Below are 7,146 nucleotides of genomic sequence, written 5' to 3' on the forward strand. Positions count from 1 at the left end.
GAGGCTGGCCTGTTCACCTACCTCTTGTGGCCTGCCACAGCGGGTGAGGGACTCTGGAGATAGTGGGTTTCTGCTGGTGCGAAGACACTGGATGTGGCGAAGGGGCCCTAGATGTCTCTCTTCCAGTTCCCCCGACTCTTAGCGCCTCCTCCTCTGCTCCCTTCCCCCTTTAATTAATTCTGGGTGAGCAGCCTGGCTTTATTGTGCAAGGAGCTGGGGTCTCACTGTGGGAAAAGTCACACCTTCTGAGCAGCTTCTGATGCCATGCAAATGAAGGGACCGTCCAGGAAACGCTTTCATCTGCACGGTCTCCTGTCCAGCCCCTAGCCCAGTAATTACCCGCATTTCATTTGTTTGAGAGCAATTCCTGGGGGAAGGCACTGGGTAGGAGGGAGTCTGGTGGGGGTGGAATGTTAGGCTCTCCGCCTGTGATCCTGGCCACACCGTGGGGCCAGGCTGGGCCAAGGCTGGCCCTGGCCAAAGCTAATCCTCAAGCCCCCAGGCTGGGGAGGCCTGAGTCCTCCAGGGTGGTGACAATGGGATTGTGCCATGTTTACATCATGGAAGAAGAGGGGAGTTTTGCAGAGAGCCAGACCTGACTTCTAGAAAGAGACACCTGGATGGGGAAAGGGGATGTGGAGGGGGACAGGAGGGTGGGACCTGGGACCTGGTCCTTGAGGTTGTCTGTGGCTTTGGGAAGAGGTTGACTCCCGGTAGGACTCCAGGCCAGGGACCCATGGGAGCTGCGCCCAGAGCACTGGGGCTAGGCCAGGCTAGAGCACCCATCAACTTGTTTATCTTTGAGCCGCTGCCTCCACAGAGCCCTCACTAATGGGGTTTTACAGCCCACTCAAGCTGCAACTGGCCAAGAATCAATCATTACCGGCACTTAGTGGTTTGATAGTTAACAGCCTGAACTGAAGCCAAACTGGTTGTTAACTGTGATAACAACTGATTTCAAGGGGTTATTGCCGGCCCAATATGCTCAGCCCATTTATTTCGGGGAAAACAAGCAGGGAACTGTTGCAAGGCCCAGAAAAGGGAGGAGGACTGGGCTTCTCTCAACCAAAAGGCCCCCTGCCACTCAGTCCGGAGTTGGTGCTGGCTGCGAGGGCCCAGGGGCAGGCTGAGGGCTGCTTCAAGGCTTGACCACGCACACCCACTGAGGGCCTGCGTGTGAGCCCAGCTGATCCACACACTAGGCCCTTTCCAGCCTTCCCTCTCCCCACTACTCACCTCAATTATCCTCCTTCTCCCTCCCCATAACGCCCCAGAAGGACGGTCTCCATGAGGAGGAACCCAGGCCCAGTGGCCAGGCCTCTATTTGTCCCCACTCAGCAGCTGGGGCTGCACCCCCTGGCTCATTCCTCCCTCACCCAGGGCTCCCAGACTCCTGCCAGGTACGAACCAGAAATGCCTTTCCTTTCAAGGCCAGTAAAAAGTCCACTTGGGTCTTGACTAGAAAGAATGAGCAAGAGCTCTCTCTTTCCACAGCACCAGGTCCTACCTCTACCCCTCCCTTCCTCCCTCAGCCAAAAGGAAGCAGGTGAGGCCAGAGTCAAGCATCATTCTAGAATGTTGCTGCTACAAAGGGCCTCGGGAGTTCCCCACCCTCCACAGATGACAACTGCAGCCCAGACGACCCATGGCTGGGGTCAAAGCTGGTGCTGTCCTAGAAATCAGGTCTCCCTCCCAGATCCAAGCTGCCTCCTGAGGGCTGCAGGTCTTTCCCTAATTCCATTCATTCATTCAGTAAATCTTGACTGAGTGCCTAGCATGTGCCAGGCTCTGTTCTGGGTGAGGGGACAGAACAGAAAATGAGAGACAAAAATGCCTGTTACTCTGGAGCCCATATTCTAGTGGGGGAGGACACATCAGACAGTGACAACCACCACAGAGACCAACCCAGATTCAAAAACCACCTTCTTGGATTCTTCCCTGTTTCCAGCCTCTGACATTCAGTCATCTCAATATTCCAGAGAAGAGGATGAGTGTGAAACGTGGTGGCAATTTTAAGCAAGGTTGTCAGGAAGGCCTGTGGATAACTTTGGGTCTGAGCACACTCCATCAGGGTAAGGCATTCCTATACCTGGGGGAGGACGATCCAGGGGGAGGGCGCAGCCACTGCAAAGGCACACTGCATTAGGGGGACAGGAAGCAAGCCACCACGGCTGCAGCACAGCTAAGGGAGGGTCTTGGGGGTGTGCAGTTGGGAGTTGGGGGTAGTAGAGAATGACAGAAACTGAGGTGGAGTCACAGAGACAGAAGGGGTGCAGAGACCTGGCGAGGGGCAGAGCATGTGGGACCGTCGAAAAGACTTCAGTTTGGACTCGGACAGCAAACCACTGAGGGTTTTTTTTTTTTTTTTTTTTTTTTTTAAACAGAGTCTCCCTCTGTCACCCAGGATGGAGTGCAATGGTGTGATCTCAGCTCACTGCAACCTCTGCCTCCTGGGTTCATGCGATTCTCCTGCCTCAGCCTCCCAAGTAGCTGGGATTACAGGCATGGGCCACCATGCAGAGCTAATTTCGCTGAGGGTTTTCAGCAATAGAGTGACATGATCTGAATTAAGTCTTCCTAAGGTTGCTTTGGCTGCTGTGTTGCGACTACAAGGTAGCAGGGCAAGGGAGAGCAGTTATGAAGTAACCGCAATAATCAGGTGAAAGATAGTGAATGGAAGATGGTGAGGACAGAGTAGGGTTTTGGACATTTTTTGCAAGTAGAGATGACAGGATTTGCTGATGGATTTGGATGTGGCTTGTGTAGAAAGAAAGGAGTCTAGGAGTTTCCATGGTTTCTGGCTTGAGCAACAAAAAAGATGGAGGCGTCATTCACTGAGATTGGGGAGATTCCGGGATGGGCAGATTTAGAGGGGAAGGGTAGGAGTTCGGTTTTGCACATGTTACATATGAGATGACCACATACATATTCAAGAGGAGATGAGTAGGCAGTTGTGTGTAAGTCTGGAATTCAGGGGAGAAGTCTAGTGTGAAGATAGCAATCCAGGAGTGTTCAGCACACAGATGATTTTCGAAGCCAGGAGACAGGATGGATTCCTTAGGGAGTGAGCAGAGATGGAGGAGAGGAGCCAGCCAAGCCTTCACGTGCTCCAAACATTTAGAGGTCAGGTGAAGAGGGAGAACTGGCAAAGAAGACTGAAACTGTGTGGCCCACGAGGTAGGCAGGAGGAAAAGCAGAGAGTGCTGTGGCCTGATGACCTAGGGGAAGGACAGAAGGATTCTGAGTCCAGAGCTTTACCTGGGGCTAGGGAAAATTTTCATGTCATCATGTCTCCCTACTCCCTACCCCCCACTCAACCCCAGGGCTGAGAGGAAGTGGCCAAAAAACAGGGCTGGTTTAACCTGGGAGCATCACCCTTGCCTCTCATCAGCAGGTCCTGCTGGCTTTCCCTCCAGACACCTCTCCAGTCCAATCCATCCACCGCCTACCCTATCTACCTATCTACTGCTACCACCCTACTCCAAGCCATCATCAGTTCTTGTCTGGCTTATGGCAGTACCCACCCCCAACCTCAATTGCTGTTCCTGGTTCCTCTCTTATCCCCCTACAATCCATTCTGCACTCAGAAGCCAGAATTTTCAAGACACAAATCTGATTGTGTTACTCCCACCATACCCACACTTGAATTCAAACTCATTTCCAGGCCAGCACAAGCCCCTCCATGCTCTGCCTGTGGAACTCCACTCCTTCCCTGCTCTCCCTCTTGCCTGTTGCTCCCTGGACACACTTTCTCCAGCTTCTCTAACAAGCCCAGGGAGCCTCAGAGCCTTTGCAATTGCTGTTCTCACCACTTGGAATGTCTTTCCTCCAGATCACTGGCTGGCCGACTGCATGATGTGGGTCTCTCTGCTGTCACTGTCTGTTTTTTTTTTTTTTTTTTTTTTTTTTTTTTTTATGGAATCTCACTTTGTTGCCCAGGTTGGAGTACAGTGGCATGATCTTGGCTCACTGCAACCTCCGCCCCCAGGATTCAAGCATTTCTCGTGCCTCAGCCTCCCGAGTAGCTAGGACTACAGGCAGGCGCCACCACACCCGGCTAAATTTTTTTTGTACTTTTATTAGAGACAGAATTTCACCATGTTGGTCAGGCTGGTCTCGAACTCCAGACCTCAAATGATCCTCCCGCCTCAGCCTCCCAAAGTGTTATGACTACAGGCAGGCGCCACCACACCTGGCTACTTTTTTTTGGTACTTTTATTAGAGACAGAATCTCACCATGTTGGTCAAGCTGGTCTCGAATTCCAGACCTCAAACGATCTGCCCTCCTCAGCCTCCCGAAATGCTGGGCCTACAGGCAGGCACCATCACGTTTGGCTAATTTTTTTTTTTTTTTTTTTTTTTTTTTTTTTGTATTTTTAGTAGAGATGAGATTTCACCATGTTGGCCAAGCTGGTCTCAAACTCCTGACCTCAGGTGATTCACCCACGTCGGCCTCCCAAAGTGCTGGGATTACAGGCATGAGCCAGCATGCTCAGCCTCTGCTTTGTTTTCTACATTACACTTATCACTGTCTGATCTTATCCTGTGTTTTTATTTACTTGCTTTTGGTCTACTCTACCCTTACCTCCCAGGAGAGCAGGAACTTTGTTTGAATCGCTCATTGATGAACGCCCAGTGCCTATAATGGTGCCCAGCGCATGGTGGGTGTTCAGCAAGTATTTGTGCAAGCAATCCACATAGAGAAGGTTCTGAGACAGCTGCGGAGAAGGCAGGCTGTGAGTCCTCTGGATCCAGGCCATGGGCCAGGCGTTAGGAAATGTCTGAAGGGCAGGGAGATCTGAGGATGGTCCTGAGATGGGTGACTTCTCTTCGCCCATCCGACATGCACTGCTTACTAAAAAACATCCAAGGCTGTCTGGCACAGGCTTCCCATCATTTTCTCAAGCTGCAATAAATGTCTCCAAAACCCGGACAGGCAGACATCTAGGCAGGGCCTTTTGGTCTGGACATCTCAGAACCTCCCCAAATTCTGCTTTCTTCATCATGGTTGGGTTTCCATAGCAACCAGAGGACTTCACAGGAGAGAGTGAAGGGGAATTAACAGCCAGAGAGAGCAGAGGAGAGAGGAGGAGTAAGTGGTAGCAAGACAGATGGGGAGCTGGCAGGAACTCCAGGGGGATCCCCAAGTCCCACGTTGCCGTGGAGGATTGTGCAAATAGGTCCCTTTGGTTGCCCCCTTCCCTATCTGGATCTCTTGCTGACCCTCAAGAAGTAGCTGTCCATCTGGGTAGGCCGCAGAGCTGACCCCTCATGCAAAACCCAGCCCTCTCCCCGTTGGCAGGCCCTGAGCGAGGCTCCGACTCTGTCTGCGGTCCAGCTCCCTCCTCAGTCCCCTCTTGGCAATAGTGGAACTGGCTGCAGCCCCTGGGTGGGTTTGGGGAGCGTTTCCTTCCATTCCTTTCCTGGCTGTGTATGGAGGAGTGGGTATTGGGGCAGGACAGTCAGCATTCTGCCCTGCTGACCAAGGTCCCCAACATTGGCATTTGGAGATATGGCTAGGTCCCCAGTCATGAAGGCTCAGATGGGCTGTAGGTGAGGGCCCGGCTGGAGGTGCTCAGTACAAGGGCCCAGGCCTGGGCATGGCATTCAGGGAGCATGGAGAAGCCTGAATAGAGCTCTGCCCAGTGTGCTGCCTCCCATTCCCTTGACCCCATAGGTCTGGAAGATGCCTGGGCTTGGGACCTGAGAATGGCAGAAAAGCAAGCCTGCAGCAGCCACAGCACTGTGGTCCTGAGACCCAGGCCAACTTCCTAGAGGACTTGTCGGTGACTTCAGAGGGTGGGGGTGGCCTGGGCCAACACCCAATTCCAGCTGTCCCCTTGCCCCCATACACACAGCTCCCCAAAAACCCAGATTCCAAAACCACCTTCTTGGACTCTTCCCTGTTTCTAGCCTCTGACATTCAATCATCTCAATACGACAAGCATCACCAAGTCCTGCAGAATCTTTCTTCACAAAGAACTGCCCCCGTTTCATCATAAAGACACCTGGGCCACCCCATGCTCTTCCAACCCGTCTCCCTGCCCCGTCTCTCCCTGGGCTTTTTCTATACCCTCCCGCTCCCGCCCTCTGCAAGGAGCCCTCGGTAATGAAGAGCAAACTCATAAAACATTCATCCTGGGTAATACACCATGTAGGAGCTGCCTGATCTCAGTTCCGATAGAACAGGCCAGGTCAGCAGGACGCTGGGGCTTAGGCTTCCGAGGGTTTGGGCTGACTTCTCTACCTTGCGCTCAAGTTCCAGTCACTTCCCTTAAGGCAGGTCTTATCTTCCCTGGGGGGCTGGGGGTGGGGGTTCCTGAGCTGAGTGGCAGAGGAGGTTCCTGAGAAGGGATGACAGCAGCCCAGGGAGGGAGGGTGGCTGCTAGGGGCGTCCTTTTTTTTTTTTTTTTTTTTGAGACAGAGTCTCGCTCTGTAACCCAGGCTGGAGTGCAGTGGCTCGGTCTTGGCTCACTGCACGCTCTGCCTTCTGGGTTCATACCATTCTCCTGCCTCAGCCTCCCGAGTAGCTGGGACTACAGGCGCCTGCCACCAGGCCCGGCTAATTTTTTGTATTTTTTAGTAGAGACGGGGTTTCACCGTGTTAGCCAGAATGGTCTTGATCTCCTGACCTCGTGATTCGCCCGCCCTGGCCTCCCAAAGTGTTGGGATTACAGGTGTGAGCCACCGTGCCCAGCCGGGGTGTCCTTAAATGAGGTGTGATGGGTAGCTGGGGCTCTGGGAAAAGAAAACTTGACAACAAGGTGAGCCGAGTGACCAAATGGCTAAAGCCAGAGCTTTGTGCTGAGTGTGGGGGGCAGTCAGAGCCTAAGCAGTTGGTGTCTAAAGTTGCTATTTTGGCCTGGGGAACCCTGGTACGAGTGTGTATGAGTGTGTGAGGGATGGGAGGGTCTGGTATTGGTGGCAGGCCCTCTGCAGGAACCCGGCCCCAGGAAGCAGGCCCCCATCCGGGCACTTTCATCAGACCAGCAGGGTGGGTAGACAGAGGGAATGGAAAGAAAAGGGGATTTTCTATTTTTTCTCTCCCCCAACCCCTGGCATTCGCTCTGACACTGCTGTGGCATCCCCCAGGCCTCAGCAGAGTCAGAGAAGGAAGTCAGAGAAAGGGCCACAGGGGCGGCCAGA

At 53.2% G+C, this 7,146-nt stretch overlaps 1 long non-coding RNA gene across 1 annotated transcript; it reads left to right on the plus strand.

Moving 5' to 3' along the window:
• Window positions 1–1,639: 1,639 nt before the first annotated feature.
• LOC116269419 lies at window positions 1,640–2,422 on the plus strand. The gene is made up of 3 exons (XR_004176918.1): window positions 1,640–1,723; window positions 1,980–2,072; window positions 2,385–2,422. It is a non-coding gene; the product is annotated as an uncharacterized LOC116269419 (long non-coding RNA).
• The last annotated feature ends 4,724 nt before the right edge of the window (window positions 2,423–7,146 follow it).

This window comes from Papio anubis, chromosome 11, assembly GCF_008728515.1.
Source record: "Papio anubis isolate 15944 chromosome 11, Panubis1.0, whole genome shotgun sequence".
NCBI classification, from domain to species: Eukaryota; Metazoa; Chordata; class Mammalia; order Primates; family Cercopithecidae; genus Papio; species Papio anubis.